Raw genomic sequence first — 17,160 nt, forward strand, 5'->3', positions numbered from 1 at the left:
CCGGACAATGACAGATCTTCTGGGTGTGACAAGATTCCAGTCTGAATTACACAAAGTCATCATAAGCCCAGAAAGCAAAATGGATTTAATTAATTGGTTTAAGTCTGCAGAACATGGAGAACGGCCACATTGGTCCTTTATTCTCTTTCTAAACTAACAACATGTCACTAGTATGAGTGTTCCTAGAAAAGAAGCATTCTTAGCTGAGCATGTGATTGCAAACGCAGCTTCACATTGGAAATCACCAGATTTAAATTCTCTCAAAACTCCAGATCTAAATTAGCCACCACCTTCTGAAGAATGCCCATAGGACAGGCCTCATTACAAGTCATTTCTGAACATGGAGGCCTCAGTGTCCCTCCGGACAGCCACACATGCCAAGATTATGGCTTCTTAACTTTAAAGTTATTAGGATAACTTTAGCACAGAAACCTTGCTCATCTTATCAATCAAAAATATTTGATAAGCACATATGACATTGTATTGAGTATCAAATAAAGCAACAGAGCAGAATCCTTGACCTAAGATTTTACTATCCCAAACAATATCAGTGTTAAAGCCAGATCTATGGAAGGACATTAAGGGCACTGGAAATTTGTCTAAAGTGGGAGGATTTACTGGGATGTTGCACTTGTATTTTACTTTTCTCTAGTCCTTATTTATTCATATAATGCTTTGGCTATGTTTTGTAGACTATCACAATTGTACTAATAATTATTATCACTGCTATTATTAGTAATTTCTATTTCTGTTACTACCTTTTAAATTTTTCTCCTTTGGTTCTCTAGCCCCTATCTTGTACTATTTCTTTTTTTTTAACTTTTTAAAAAAGATTTTACTTACTTATTTTTAGAGAGAGAGGAAGGGAGGGAGAAAGAGAGGGAGAGAAACAGCAATGTGTGGCTGCCTCCCACACACCCCCAACTAGGGATCTTGCCTGCAATACAGGTATGTGACCTGACTGGGAATTGAACTGGTGACCCTTTGGTTCATAGGCTGGTATTCAATCCACAGAGCCCCACCAGCCAGGACACCATCTTGTACTATTTCTGGTCCCATTCATGACTCCTCTTCATGGAGTCCATCCTTCCTAACTCTGTTATTGTAGGCCCCCAGCTCCTCTTTTTCCAACTTACTGTTTGATACTTATATACTTCCCAAAGTCTGCTCACATATCTAAAATTGAATTCTTCTTTCCTTTTTCTTTAGTTTCTTAGCTTTGTAGCAATGTTAACGCCATTCTTCCAGGGACTTCTAGGCTTGGAACTTGTTACTCGTTACTTGGAATTTGGAGCTGGTTATCTTTATGTTCATATCTACAGTCACCAATCCCTGTTGGTTCTTCCCTCAGATTTTCCCTTACTTACCCTACTTACATATTTTTTACTTGACAATAGCAAATGAACTATAGCTCTGTAAACAGACCACAGTCTCTCAGGTCTGTGAGACTAATTAATTAATTTCTATTAATTAGTAATAGAAATGCAAAAGTTCTCAATAAAGGGAAATTGACTGTAAAGATTCAGAGAAACTTCATAGAACTCGAGGTAGGAAGCCATGCTCAACTCACAAACCAGGAGCTGACCACAGGAAAGGGGCCAGGGACTGAGGCAGTGCTTCTCTCTACCCAAGAGGTGCTTAATGCCCTTGGTTTACTTGAAGGCCAACACTCTTTCTCTATTCACCACCAAATGAGCACCAACCTTCAAGACCTACAAGTTCCACTTCCTTTTACTGCATGGCAACATGCCAAGACCTCTTCATTCAACTTTCAAGTGAAAGAGTAGACTGGATCAACTTACCTGTTTAATCAAGACCACATATGTGCTTGGTTGCTGAATCACCAATAGGTGGCCTTTGTGTCAACTCACAAGTGCCCACCCCTCAGACAATCAGCCCAGCTCATGGGTAAATACTACTGTTGTTCTGAGAGTCTGTGAGTAGCACAGGTCTTTAGAAGGGGCCATGAGGAGGATGGACAGTGAAACAATTCTTGTCCAAAGTACTTTTTCCTAGAATACCCTTTTCCCCACCCATCCACTCAGCACACTCCTCCTACTCATTCTTTGAAACCCAGAAAAGGTCACTCTTGTGTTCCATGTTTCACTCATTTTGCTCAGAGCCCTGAGCAGAAACAATCACACCCTAATCTGTGCTGTTACAGTTTTTTCAGCTCATATCTATAACTGCCCATAAGCCATTAAATCGTAATTATTTATTTGCATGATTTGGTCCCCATCTCTTAAGGATAAAATTTTAAGGACTGGATCTCTTCAAGATTAGATTTTATTTATCTCAGTATTTCCAACATTGAACACAAAGTCTGGTAGTAAGTACTCAACAACTGTTCTGTTGACTGAATTGCTTTTATTATGCTAATTGTTAATTAATATTTATGAATGTTGTCTTCCAAATCTGCCCTCTCTTTAGGGAATTAATTGAATGTAATTGAAAGGGAAGAAGTTGCAGTTAGAATCAATGAATTAGAAGCATCCATAGAAACATAGATGAATCTTAAAAATATAGTCTTTAATAAAACAATAAGGGAAAGATACTATGTAATTTATATCATTTACATAAATTAAAAATATATGCACACAAAATAATAATACTTGTTTTAAAGACTGTGTAGAAGAAACAAATACACATCGAGCACACTAAAATGTATGACTATCGAAAGAGAGTAATGGTAACAGGATATAAGGATTTTTGGAAAAGATAGAAATAAATAAATAAAATAGAAAGTGGTCTTGCACAGATCGAAAATGATAATGTGCCTTGATCTGAGGAGAATGATTAACTCAACCATCTACTTTGACTTCAAAATAAAGAGTAACACATGGATAAACTTTAACATTATAAAGGTTTAGTTCTCTATCCTAGCTCTTATTTATTGGTGAACAGATACTGAGAAAGTTACTTAAATCTCCTTGTGCCTTAGTTTCCCTGTTTATAAAGTTGGAATATTATTATCAGCTAAATAAAATTAAATTAGAAAATGTATATACCTGTCACATAGTAACTCAAGAAATGTTCACATAAATGGATTTTTACACAGTATCCCTGCCTGCAAATGGCAAGTGGGTTCTTCCTATTTAAACTTATCCAGTACTAAATCTGTTTTTCAAAGACACTGTGACCCTGTTCAAAACTTTTCTATTTTTTCCTGCTTTCCATATTTCCTATTTTCCAATACATTGGGAATTTAGTCAATGGTGGTGGCAAGCTAGAGGTGTTAGAAGTGATGTCTTAAATCTTATCTGTAAGTTTAAAACAGAGGGGGAAGAGGTGGCTGAGGGAGATGGCATCAGAGTACAGGAAAGGAAGGATTGCTCCTCTAACAGAGCATTGACTACTGGAACATCTCTCTCTCTTTTATAATATGAATGAGTGGCCTCAGCTGTTACCAGGTGATCCACTAGTTAATGCTTAGCAGCTCAAGACCATTCTTAGTAACTTTCTGTAGCTCCAAGTACACTGATTTTGCTATCATCCTCCATGTAGGAGCCTTGGCATTTTCTAGATCTGTGACTTTACTAAAGATAGTCTACACTTGGAATGTCTTGTCCTTAGTTCTCTATTTCAATAATACCATTATTAACGGACCAGCTAAACCCAATTTCTGTTAAAGAAAAAAACTTCTATGTATCTCTTCAGTTTTTGAGTAACTTCTCCTTTCAAAGTAGCCACACTTATTTGGCATTATATACTACCTTCTCAAAAGTTTAGGTCATCTACTCAATGTGAATATACTGAGAGTGTGGACTTCTTCTACAGTACCTTTGTGTCTGGACAGTGATTTCTACATAGTAAGCTCTTAAAAAAGATTGTTTAATAAAGAAGCTGTTTCAGTAGTTTGAAATAAGGTCATTTTCAGGTGATTTAATTAAGGTCTAAAATCTCAACTTAATTAGTAAGGAGAGAGGGTGGGAAGAGGTAATAATAATCATATCTGTGAGTCAAAGAACAGTTTTTTTAAATTTTTGAGTTTTCCTCTCTCTTTTTTTAATCCACAGAGGTTTATGGGACATTTGTAAATTGAAAGTGTTTGGTTACAACTTTCTTCAATTGATATCTTATGTGGAAACCCAGTCAACAACACAGAAAAAATACATAGCTGCTGTGACTGAAGTTGGGGAAGACCTGGGGTGACCATCTTCTTGCTTTTGCTGAATTCACTAGTCTCTTAGAAGCTGAATTTGAAAACTCAAGGATGAAATCATCCTAAAGGTTCTTAGACATTTATTAGTTGCAGACTTCATGAATGCAGGAAACCAAACACTTTCTTGCTTCTTCCACACCATCTTTCCATCTGGCTCGCTTTCAAAGTGGTACACATTACTGAATAGGCTGTTCAAAGTAGCAGGAATCTTCGAAGCCAAGGTTCTGTGAAGATCAGTAATATAGGTCAAAAATCAAAAATAATAAATCCTAGCCATAAAGGCATAGAGGTATTATTCATATTTAGGAGGTTATTATTGTTGTTTTTACTATTTTTATTATTACTTTGTAGCATTATTTAGTGATAGTTATATTAATTTTACTTAAAGATGATGAAATGGGAGTTCAAAGAAGTACCTCAAATCAGCAAATCATAAACAGAACAATAATTCTTACTCTGAATCCATGATATTTGCACAATGTCATCCTGTCTCAAGCCTAATTAACAGAGGCAACCTATAAGAAAAACTGACTTTTGAAAACTATTTTTAAAATATTACAACTTAGAATGTCCTCTTTAATGACAGCCCTGACTAAAATCTCTGAAGAGCTAGAAGTCAATCCTTTTTGATCCTGGGAGCTATCCTGATACACAGGAAGTGTTGAAGGTAACAGGGTAAAAGCCTTTCATGAGCTTGGACTGCTTGTGAAATGTCAGAGGGGAGCAAAGATCGACCAGTGGAAGGAACCAATTGCCAGGAACAACTACTTCTTGCATGAGTAAACTCTATTCCTGGGCTATTTTTCTGGTTCATGTTTATCCTTTTCCATTCTTGGTGATGAATTAGCACATTTCTATGTTTGGTTTCTAGACACTCTCAAGCTCATCCTAATAAACTTGATGTTTGCTTCCCAAAGAGCTCAAACTGATACCTCTCATAGTACAGGGAAGACACCCATCACCCCACAGCCACATGCTTGCTCACTTTTTCTGGTGTCAAACTTGTATATTTGTTTTTGATTCTGCCAGCTCAAGGTCTGTCAGTCATGACAGGTGTCTGGTTACTGATGTTGCCTACACTACTGAGATGAAGTAACTTGCCCAAGATCATGTCGACAGTGACAAATTCAGTGCCCTGACTCCAAATCTAGCTGTCTCTCTACCACATAGCTTTTGAATGAAGCATTAATAACTGGCCTGTGTATTACTGTATTGTCATCTGATCCCATTAGTGACATATGGGCTGTGTAAAACTACAGTGTTTTTCTCCTTGGGAAGTCATTTGATTTTCATATGATCAAACACTAAATATATATTGTGTTTCCTGTCCTTGCGATCAATATGCATGGTGATGGAAATGTAGCATGTTTGGTTTTAAGAAATCTCTACATGAGGACTAAAAGAAAGCCAGAATTGGCATATATTCATTTGTTTGACTTTTCAGTTTCTTTCTTTTGCATGTTCTTTGTTAAATAATTAATCAAACTCAACAAGAAACTTTCTGTTCTTGCTCTTCTCTCTCTTCTCTCCATAGACTCTCTCTGGGATCCCAGAGACATCTATTCAGAGAAGAGAGTCAGAGAGGCATAGAGGCCTTACTTTTGGAACAGCTTTAGCACCCTCCCACAGGATTCCGTGCAGTTCAGTGATTTTACCTCCAGGAAGGTCTAGCACAACAATGCAAACCCAGGTCAGGGAGTCCAAAGCCTCTACTTGCAACCTCTTTTCTACTATTTCCAGAAAATACGGGTCTTCCATCTGAGGTCCCTTCTTGGTCTCAATATTTCAGAAAAGGACATGTTTTCAATATAATTCACAAAAGCCAATTACATTTGGTAAATTATTAGTAAAAATTAAATAACTAAGCCTTAGTTCAACAGAATTTGAACCTGATGTCATTAGGCAATTTCCATTTAGAATTTCCAGTAATTACTTTAACATAGTCTAAAACTAGTACAAAATATCTTTATAACTTACCAAATTGTAAATCTTGCATTTTAATTTAGGAGATGAAACAGGAAATGAAGAAGGAAATATAATTATTACAGTTCTAAATCTCTAAAAATGTTCAATTCTAGTTTTTTTAAAAAAAACTTGGATTTTATTTCATTCAAAATGTTGTAGACACTGCAAATAGAATTTTAGAATGTAGACAGAAGGTCTGTGAAGCATAAATTATAGGTGTTTTCCCAACTTGTTTGTATAAAGGATTTGCTAGATCGTAAATGTTTAATTCACTAAAACCCTACCTTGCTTTCTATCCCAATTCAATTAATGTCATCTACCAGTCACCTCAGTAGTCATACCAGTAACCTAGAAGACACCTCCCATAACTTTTTTTCCCTCTCAACCCACATTCAATCCATTTAAAGTGTCCTGAGCCCTGGTTCTTAAACACACCATGAGTTTGGTCTTTCTCATTCTTATAGTTGTATTCCAAACCACCTCACTTTCTCTTCTTTCCTTATTTTCCTGTTCCCATTTTTCTCTTATAAGTTTTATTCTCTGCATGGCAGCCAGAGAGTTCCTTTTAAAACATAAATCAAATCTGTTCCTTCCCAGAACATAACCATCCACAGGTTTCCCTCCGATCTTAGAATACTTTGTGAGATCTACCATGGAGTGCAGAAGCCTATGTTATTCAGTCCTGGCTATCTCCCCACCCATTTCCATGCCCTCACTTTGCTTATACCCTCCAGCCACACTGAAGCCCTCCCACTCAAGGCCTTTGCCCATGCTGCTCCTCTGGATGGAACTCCCCACATATCCACATGGTCCCCTCCCCTATGACACAGGCCTCTGTTCCACTGTTACCTCCCCATAGAGACTTGTCCTGATCTATGTATCTAAAATAACTGTCTTTTCTCTCTCTATTGATCTTCTCCCATGTGATTTATTTTTAATACCTCTTATTGCCAAGTGTTAGATTGTTTCCAAAATGATACACAATGAATCACAGCTTCTCATACCCATACCCAAGTTGTTCCCTCCCACAACTACAATAAGCTCTGCTGGAGAGCTCTTTATGTTCTCCAGTGAGTAATGAAGTGAGCTGTGATGGAGACATGCCAATGAGGGTGCAACAAGGATCAGAGCAGGTGAGCCAAACGGAAGGAGTACAGGGCTATCAGAAATTTTTCCAATGTTTCTGTACATTCACACAGTCCATGCTTCTGTGTTCATCCTATCTTCCCACCAAATCAGAATCCACTCAATCTTGTGACAGGTGAGCTCTATTGATGATTTTTGAACATGCCAATCACTGAACTTCTAGACCCATATACCAAAACAACACACATTTTAAGTGACAGTTATTTTCCTAGTGTATAATGGTAGTTATAAGCCTGCTGATCCTCCTCCTATCTTCCCTACACTCTGTCAGCCCTGGTCCTGATGAGGGAGGAAGGCTGTGTCCATGTGAGAGCTTAGTCAGGACTGGTGATGAAGGAAGAATACAGATTGAGAAGCCACACCTACTAAACTGACTCCTGCCCAATGGGCTGGTAGACCAAGCCTGGGGTAATCCACCAGAGAAACAGGCACAGAAGCTTGAAATAGGGCCTTAACTTGAGCCAGGGAGTAAGTTAAATCTGAGCAGAAAGTAGACAGCACGAATCACTTGGTTTCTATGATCGCTACGCTAAGGGACAGTCTGATGTCAGAAAAGACAGACCTATAACCTGAGAATTGGTCTGCCTGGGAGCTGACCTTGAACTTGTTCGTCTGACTGCATGTCGGGGAGCAAGTTCATTCAGCTGTCTGGGTTTCAGGTGGGTTTTTTTTCTGCAAAGGAGGAAATTGTACTAAATGATGTTTAAGGCCCTTTCAAGCTTACAAGTTATATGCCTAAATCAGTAGTAATACCAGAAACATGCCTTTTAACCCCACTTCAAAGGTGAACCAAGAAATCAGTTTTTACCGATTGTTAAGCACAAATTCATAGTCTTATGAAACAAATAAGTTTTTATGAAATAGCCTCCTAGGTGTTGCTGTTTGTATCTGAAGCAATTATCATGCATTGATTCATTCTGCATCTATGTACTGAACACCACTGAGTGTTGGGGCCACAGCTCAGGGCTGACGGGGTGCAGCAGACAGCCCCTTGCAGAAAGCTGTTGCCATTACAAAAGGATCTTAAGGACCTGAGGGCTTTAAAGTGGGGAGTTACCAATCAGTGTAGTTCAGAGGAGGACCATTCTCATGTCAGGGCTACTGAAAGGAGAAGAAGCAAGTGGCTTGGAGGCCAGCAAGCAGGCTGCTATCATTGTGTGAGTGACAGATGAGGATATCTATCTTCAGTTGCTCTGTAGACTCACTGTGTACCAGAGACTCAACATGACACAACTCACAGGAGCTCTTGCTCCAGGAAGCAGATCAGAGAGGCTCATTTCAGCACACAGTCCTCCAGAGGCCCAGGCTTTGCCACCTGTGGCTCCAGCACCTCAGAGCCTGAGTCAGCTGCATTCATCCATGGAAGATGAAGGAGCATGGAGGACAATGAGCAACAGGTTCTTAGTGAGCAAGCTTGCCAGGGCATGGGCCGGTTGTGCTCTTTCCTTGGGCGTGGCCAGGCCTGGAGCCTGGAAGAACCATCAGATCCTTGAAGTTCCCAAGAAGACAAAGACAGTAGATTTTGGAGAACTGTTGGAAATTTATGCTACAACACCTACAACACCTGAGCTGAGAAAGCAGCAAAGAGGATAAAGATGGGGGGATGGAATTAGGAGACCTGAGCTATCTTCATAGAATGTGGAGACAGTTTGGAAGGAGGCTAGGAAATGAAAAAAGGAAGTTTGGTATTGATCCTGAGATTTCTAGCTTAGAAAACTGAAATCAAAAACACAAGTCCTCAAATAATATCATTTAGTTAAATGTCTTTTTGTTACAGTGTTGATGAGATGCTGTAAGACTTTAACTCTTCATAGGAGAGCATTCTGCATGGCGTGGGCCCAGCTCCCACTCGGAGATGCACAGGACCCATGCCTACGAACAGGTTCTCCTGTGGGGAATCAGGACTGCAGTGTGCCTAGGCTGCTTTTGCTAAAAAATTCCCTCACACTGAACTGAGGACATTTACTGCAAAATAAGTTCCTAAAATCCATGCTAAACCTTCCAAGGAAGCGTGTAACCAGTTCAACCACTTTTGCCTTTTCATTTGCAAATACCCCTCTTCTGTGATGTGATTATCAGCATTGGCTCCTTTGTTTTCTATATAAGGTAACCACCTAAAGCCAACCTGGGCATGGTAAATGAGGTCCATCATCTAAGGTGCACAGGAAAAGAAATAAAGGCCTGTCATGGCAGAGGACCTGGCTTTTGGCTCCTCTTGAGAGCAAAGCCACCCACCCTTTTCCTCCACAGGACTTGGTATTCCGTGTGAATGTCTCTCCCCCATCCACAATGTTGTGGACCCCACGAGCTGGGCTCCACATCAACTCTTGTTTGTATCAATTAGCCTATGGTAAAATTGGTTTTGTTATAAGCTGTTTCACTTACAGTCACAGAACCCACTGTATTAGAAATAAGTTCTAGTCTTTTAAGAGGGAAACTAGATGTTATATATCAAAATTTTAAGTACAACTTACCTTTCACACAAATATTCTACTCTAGAAATTAACACTACAGAAAAATTGATACTATATATACATATATATGCACGCATATATATATATAGACATTAACTGCAGCATTGCTTGCATTAGTCAAAAAATGAAATTTACCCAAATCTCCAACATCATTCACTATGATAAATTATAATGCCATCATAAAAGTGACAACCATTAAAACTTGCAGGATTAATCAGTATGTATTGACCTGCCTGAAAAGATATCTAAACTGTGCTTTCACACTCAAGAATCAAGCTAAGGAATGATATATAAAACTGTGTTTTAGAAAAAAAGTATATGTATGCATATTCTTTGAAGAAAAACTCTAAAACAATATAACAAAAACCATAAAGTGACCATTTGGAGAGTTACCTATCTTTACATTTATTTTTACAGAGTGTCTATTTCACTTAGGTAATCATTCAAATCTAGATTTGGGGAAGTGGGTTTTATTTATTTATTTATCTATTTATATTTTAGACTGTATCAGACCATGCCTGCTTGGGCTTAGGAGAAGGGCAATATACATGCATGTGTGCATATGTGTGTTATTTGTGATGTTCTTCCAAAACACTCTGCAACATCAGCAGTTTTACCATTTTAGCAAAGAGAAAACAGAGGCTCGTGTTGCTTTCCCAAGATCACAAACATATGAAGGAGCTGTTCTCGGGCTCCATGGGAAATGTGGGTAGGCCCTCTGCTGTCATCGTTCTGCTCTGTACCAGCCCCCACAAGCAGATGTGTGGCATGGTAAAACAGGGAGATGGGCAAAGTGGGCAGCAAGAGAAAGGCAATGAGTGAAATAAAGAGGGCTGTGTCTTTTTTCCAAAGTGCATGTGGAATGTCAACTAAAACAGCTCCTCTATTTTCACTTTGCCCAGTTCCTCTTATTTCTCTGTACTCTTCTTGCTCCTTCCTTGTCTTGATTCTCCCACTTTTTGTTCTTCCTCTGCCTCCCAACAGATGAAATCAGAAGATAAGGAAAAGAGATGAAAAGATCAACAAACCTTTCAGTTATTTTCTAAGTTTTGCAACTGTAACCAAGGGTGTTTTTGTTTGATTTGCTTTTGTTTTTGTTTCTAATCACAAGCCCTTGAAAGACACGGACAACACAGTTTTGAGTATTTGATACGCTGCCTCCTTTAAGGACACAGTCAGTTACTAGAGTAATAGTAACTCTATTACTAAGCTCTTGGTTGCAGATATCATTTGACAAATAAATGACAATTGTTGAGTTTTTAATTGTAAATTGTGACCCATTAATTTCTGTTTTTTATTCTTGTCATCCTCAAAAGTGTGGAGTGAAGGAAATAAGGAGTGTATGTTTCATTTTAAATTTTTGTCTCATTTTTGATGAATCATCAAAGGATCTTTATTAAAAATATAAAAGATATTTTATGTGTAATATACTTTATAAAGAATGAAACTAAAAAATTGGCACATATATTTGTACAAACTCACGAAAGCCAGTTATCTCCATGTAATAAGACATTTCATAACCAACACATGAAATCTGTTTCTTAGCTTTATAGTCACCAGAGAGAGAGCGAGAGAGATGGGAGGTATTTGGTGTAGCAAATATCATTAATAGTCACTATTATTAAAACTTTACTCTTATTACATTACTTAAAATATATTTAAGTATATATTTAAGTAAGGATGATTTTGCATTTAACATAACAAGTTTATTATAAAAATAATCATTAGAATGCAGTTTGTGACACTTTGCTTATAAAATTTGCAATGACTTCTAAAATTGTTTTTTTAATAAATAAAAATATTAAGCCTCAATGTATGTAGCACATGTCTACATCATGCAGGTTTATTAAGAATGCAGATAGCTGCAAAGTTAGTACAGTGTTTTCAGATGAGAAGAAAGAATTCATAAAGAAGAAAGAATTCATAAAGAACAAAGATTATAATATTTAAATTTGTAATAAAAATTCATGTAATGTACTTTTGAAAAAATACTATTGTGAAAAATATTATTGAGCGTGAATATGTTAAAAGGCTATCATTGCTAGGAATCTTCCTCAGCTTACTCTGTCTTCAAGAAAATGAAACAAATTAGACTAAACCAAACATTAATTGGTTGCCGAGATTCATTTTTGTAAATATCATTTTGGAGTTTTAGATGTTTATAAAAAGACTAATTGCAAATTAGTTTAAATTATTATTATTATGTATAATTGTTCAAAACAATTTTTTCTTAAGAACATTTTTCCAAGTCATTTATTTCATTTTATCAAGTGACCTTTTAAGAATTTCTATAATCACCCCACTTTGTGAAGTCAAAATAGGAAATTTGCAAGATGCACTGGCACTGTCAGCTGGTCTCTCTCCCTCTTTCTCTTCTTTTCATGAAAGTCATGTTTCTGCCCCCTCATTCTCTCTCCTTTTTTCTTTCTGAAAGCTATGAATCTTATTATTAAAATAATTTAAACAAGATAGGTGACCATAAAGTTAAAAACAAAAGTTCTACTTTAGTTTCATCAAACTAGTTTATCTTTATATGAAAATTAAAAAAACGTTTTTTTTAAGTAGTATACTGAGTATTCAATATGAAAAAGAATATGAATGGATTTAAACACATTATATATAATGTTACTATCTAATCTAAAATATAATGTGTAATAAATATATAAATGTTTCTTTTGCAAACATTTTAATTTTCAATAACATTTTATATTTAAAGTCTCCCTTGTCAAGAATCTTTGAAAGTCCTGAAAAGGGTTTGTTTCCATGGTGCACTAATGAGTAATGTGTTTTGTTTCTGTGCACTAATTGGTACCTAAGTGTCTCAATCATCAAAATGTGTATACAGAAAAAAGGAATTCAATCTAGTATATCTATATTTGCCTAATTTGAAAAGCTATATTATTTGGTGTCTGAATCTCCATGACAAAGGTGGTTATTAGAGACTGATAATCAAGTTTGCATCCCCCACTTTCTTTTCATACATTGGGAAAAGGGTCCACCTTTATATCAATATGAAGATGTGAACCATCTGACCATCCTCTATAAAGAAACTGAGAAAAGTAATAAAGGTAAGAAATAGGGACTTCCGGCAAGATGGAGGAATAGGTGGATGCACCGTACCTCCTCACACAACCAAGATTAGAACAACAATAATTCACAGACAGAATAACACTCAGAACTGATAGAAGATTTATCGAAGTGGAAGTGCAGTTCAAAACACTGGTGATCAGAAAGCTCATGGAATTGGTTGATTTTAGGCGCAATTTAGCTGAAAGGATTCAGGTTACCATAAAAGAGATGCAGGAAGATATACAGAGGAGAGCAAATAGTGAAAGGAAGGAATCTGAGTCTCAAAACAATACAGTGGACCAGAAGGAAGATAGAATCAACCAAGCAGGAAAGCATGATGAAATAAGAATTCAAAAAATTGAGGAAAAGATTAAGAGCATCCAAGACACCTTTAAACGTTCCAATATCCGAATTATAGGGGTACCAGAATGGGAAGGGGAAGAGCAACAAATTGAGCACATATTTGAACAAATAAAAAAGGAGAACTTCCCCAATATGGCAAAGGGAACAGTCTTCCAAGAAATCCAAGAAGCTCAGAGAGCCCCAAAGAAGTTGGACCCAAGAAGAAACACACCAAGGCACATTATAATTACATTAGCCAAGGTAAAAACGAAGGAGAGAATCCTAGAAGCAGCAAGAGATAAGGGGACAGTCACCTACAAAGGAGTTCCCATCAGACTGTCAGCTGATTTCTCAAAAGAGACCTTACAGGCAAGAAGGGGCTGGAAAGAAATATTCCAAGTCATGAAAGACAAGGACCTACCTCCCAGATTGCTCTATCCAGCAAAGCTCTCATTTAGAATAGAAGGGCAGAGAAAGTGCTTCTCAGATAAGGTCAAGTTAAAGGAGTTCATCATCACCAAGCCCTTATTTTATGAAATGCTAAAGGGACTTATCTAAGAAAAGAAGATAAAGAAAAGACATGTATAGTAAAAGGACAGCAAATTCACAATTATTAACAACCACACCTAAAGCAAAACCAAAAGAAACTAAGTAAACAACTAGAACAGGAACAGAACCACAGAAATGGAGGGCACATGGAGGGTTAGCAGCAGAGGGGTGGGAGGAGGAGAGAGGGGGAAAAGGTATAGAGAATAAGTAGCATAGAATGTAGGTTGAAGATAGATAGGGGGAGGGCAAGAATAGTACGGGAAATGTAGAAGCTAAAGAACTCATAAGTATGACACATGGACATGAACTAAAGGGGGGAAACATGGGTGGGAGAGGGGGTACAGGGTGGAGGGGAGAGAAGGGGAGAAATGGGACTAATATATTTAATAAAATATGTTAAAAAAAGAAAAAGAAAAAAAGAAATAGCATGGGATCCATCTATTGTAAAAATGATCGAATTAACATTCTTTAGTGTCTAAAAACTATATTTATTTATTTATTATAAAATATATTTTATTGATTATGCTATTACAGTTGCCTCATTTTTTTCACCCCTTTATTCCCTTCTGCCCCTTACACACCTTCATTCTCCCTTCTTAGTTCATGTCCATGGGTTATACATGTAAGTTCTTGTATAGAAGTTGGCTTCTCCATTTCCCATACTATTCTTAACCTACCCCTGTCTATTTTGTACCTACCGTTTATGCTTCTTATTCTCTGTATCATTTGCCCATTCTCTCCCCTCTTCCTACCCGCTGGTAACCCTCCATGTGACCTCCATTTATGGAATTCTGTTCCTGTTCTAGTTCTTTGCTTCCTTCGTTTTTGTTTTTGTTTTTTAGGTTCAGTTGTTGATAGTTGTGAGTTTGTTGTCATTTTACTGTTCATAGTTTTGATCTTCTTTTTCTTAGATAAGTCCCTTTAACATTTCATATAATAAGGGCCTAGTGATGATGAACTCCTTTAACTTGACCTTATCTGGGAAACACTTTATCTGCTCTTCCATTCTAAATGATAGCTTTGCTGGACAGAGTGAACTTGGATGCAGGTCCTTGCCTTTCATGACTTTGAATGCTCCTTTCCAACCCCTTCTTGCCTACAAAGTTTCTTTGGAGAAAACAGCTGATAGACTTACAGAACTTTTTTTGTAGGTAACTGTCTCTTTTTCTCTTGCTGCTTTTAAGATTCTCTCCTTGTCTTTAATCTTGGGTAATATAACTTTGATGTGCCTTGGTGTGTGCTTCCCTGGGTCCAACTTCTTTGGGACTCTCTGAGCTTCCTGGACTTCTTGGAAGTCTATATCCTTTGCCAGAATATGTTTTCCAATAAGTTTTCAATTTCTTGCTCTTCCTCTTCTCCTTCTGGCATCCCTATGATTCGGATGTTGGAATGTTTAAAGTTGTCCCGGAGGTTCCAAAGCCTCTCCTCATTTTTTTGAATTCTTGTTTCTTCATTCTGTTCTGGTCGAATGTTTATGTCTTCCTTCTGTTCCTAATCATTGATTTGAGTCCCAGTTTCCTTCCCTTCACTGTTGGTTCCCTGTACATTTTCCTTTATTTCTTATTTCCTTTATTTCCTTTGTATAACCTTCACTTTTTTCTCTATTTTGTGACCATACTCAACCATTTCTGTGATCATCCTGATTACTAGTGTTTTGAACTCTGCATCTGATGGGTTGGCTATCTCCTCATTGCTTAGTTGTATTTTTTCGGGAGTTTGATCCGTTCTTTCATTTGGGCCAAAATTTTTTGTCTCCATTCACCTGTTACGTAGTAAGGGGCAGAGCCTTGGGTGTTCACCAGGGTGAGACAACCCTTGTCGCTGTATATGGGGGAGGGGTCTGAAAGGGAACAATGCTGCTTGCTGTGTTCTCTGCTGACTTTCAGTCACTTTACCCACTACCCACAAGCAAATTGGTGCCTTCTGGTGCTGATTCCCAGGTGGGTGGGTCTGTGTAAGTTCTAGGACTCTGTAGGTCTCTCCAAGAATCTCTTCTGTGGGGCTGGGAGTTTCTCTTGCTGCCCCAACCACTACAGGTTCTTGCAAGTCAGAGGTTTTGAGGCTTTGTTTCTCTGCACTGGAACCCTGGGTTGTGTGGTCTGTCTTGCTCCCCAGTTGTTCCTCCCAGTTTATCCACACACAAATGTGGGACCACCCAGTCCACCAGCCACTGCCTCACCCACCAGGTCCTCCAGCCACAGCCCTGGTGCTGTGCTGCCCTAGTGCTCCTCTCTGCCCTAGTGCTCCTCTCTGCCCTTCCTACCAGTCTGGATGAATATTCCTTCTTTAATGCCTTGGTGTTTGGACTTCCACGCAGTTTGATTTTCTGGCAGTTTTCATTATTTTTTGTTTTTTAATTTGTCATTGTCCTTCTTTTGGTTGTGCCAGGAGGCAAAACATATCTACCTACACCTCAATCTTGGCCAGAAGTCCAAAACTGGGTGCATTTAAAATAACACTCTCAATAATAGTGTGAGGGTTTTACCTATAAAACAAGAACAACACACATTTATCAGGATTCTCATTAAATCGTCTTATCTTGATCTCTGGTCTTTACATGGTATAAGGAGAAGGTGGTGACCAATGTCACATGTGTACAAAAAAGTCTCCTACCAAAAACAAAATAGAAAAAGTAAAGAGATTTAGTATGCTTTAACTACTCATTAAGAACACAGATATGGCAAAAGTAGGTTTACTGCTTTTTTGTATGGAAAATAATATAATAATTAATAAATAATAACACAAGGATTAACTCTGTTTCAATTTCTCACAACTGTGAACATACTTTTGCCCCACCCTGAATATAGCCATGTCAGGGTGATAGAAGAAAAACAAATGTATGCAGATAAAAGGATTTTGTTAGGGGCTGAATTATGTCCCCCTAAAATTTATGTTTAAAGTCCAACTCCCAATGTGACTATATTTGGAAACAGGGCCTTTGGGGAGTTAACTAAGGTTAGTTAAACAAGGTCCTAAGAGTATGGCCCTATCTCAAGAATGATGATATTCTTGCAAAAAGAAGAAGATGCACCACAGATGTCTTTCTGATAGTGAACAGAAGAGAGACTTCATCATAAACCGACCCTGACAGCACCTTTATCTTGGATTTCCAGTCCCCAGAACTCTGAGAAAATAAATTTCTATTAAGTCACTCAGCCTGTGGTAATCCCTCTTGATAACCTAAGGAGACTAATACAGGTTTAAACCCTGTATCCATTCATATGCTAATGGAAGGTGGATGAAAAGGAGAAGATGGCTATCATAAGAGGGGAGTAGGAACTAATTGAACAAGGTCCCAGAGGAGACTAGAGGTGATAGAATCCAGAACATGAACAAAGATCACAGAACACAGGTGACAAACCAATGGTTCCAGAATCTTTTAGACAGGACATAAAGAACTTAGAAATATAACTAAAGACACTGAAATTGAGAAAAAGCTGACAGTGACCAGAG

The 17,160-nt window shown here is 37.8% G+C and overlaps 1 long non-coding RNA gene across 1 annotated transcript in view; it reads left to right on the forward strand.

Moving 5' to 3' along the window:
- The first annotated feature begins 15,542 nt into the window (after positions 1-15,542).
- LOC118500955 overlaps positions 15,543-17,160 on the forward strand; it is a 30,612-nt gene continuing 28,994 nt past the window's right edge. Inside the window, exon 1 of the long non-coding RNA XR_004903529.1 lies at positions 15,543-15,743. This is a non-coding gene — a long non-coding RNA (uncharacterized LOC118500955). The remainder of the gene's footprint in view (positions 15,744-17,160) is intronic.

The sequence above is a fragment of the Phyllostomus discolor genome, chromosome 1, assembly GCF_004126475.2.
Source record: "Phyllostomus discolor isolate MPI-MPIP mPhyDis1 chromosome 1, mPhyDis1.pri.v3, whole genome shotgun sequence".
Lineage (NCBI taxonomy): Eukaryota > Metazoa > Chordata > Mammalia > Chiroptera > Phyllostomidae > Phyllostomus > Phyllostomus discolor.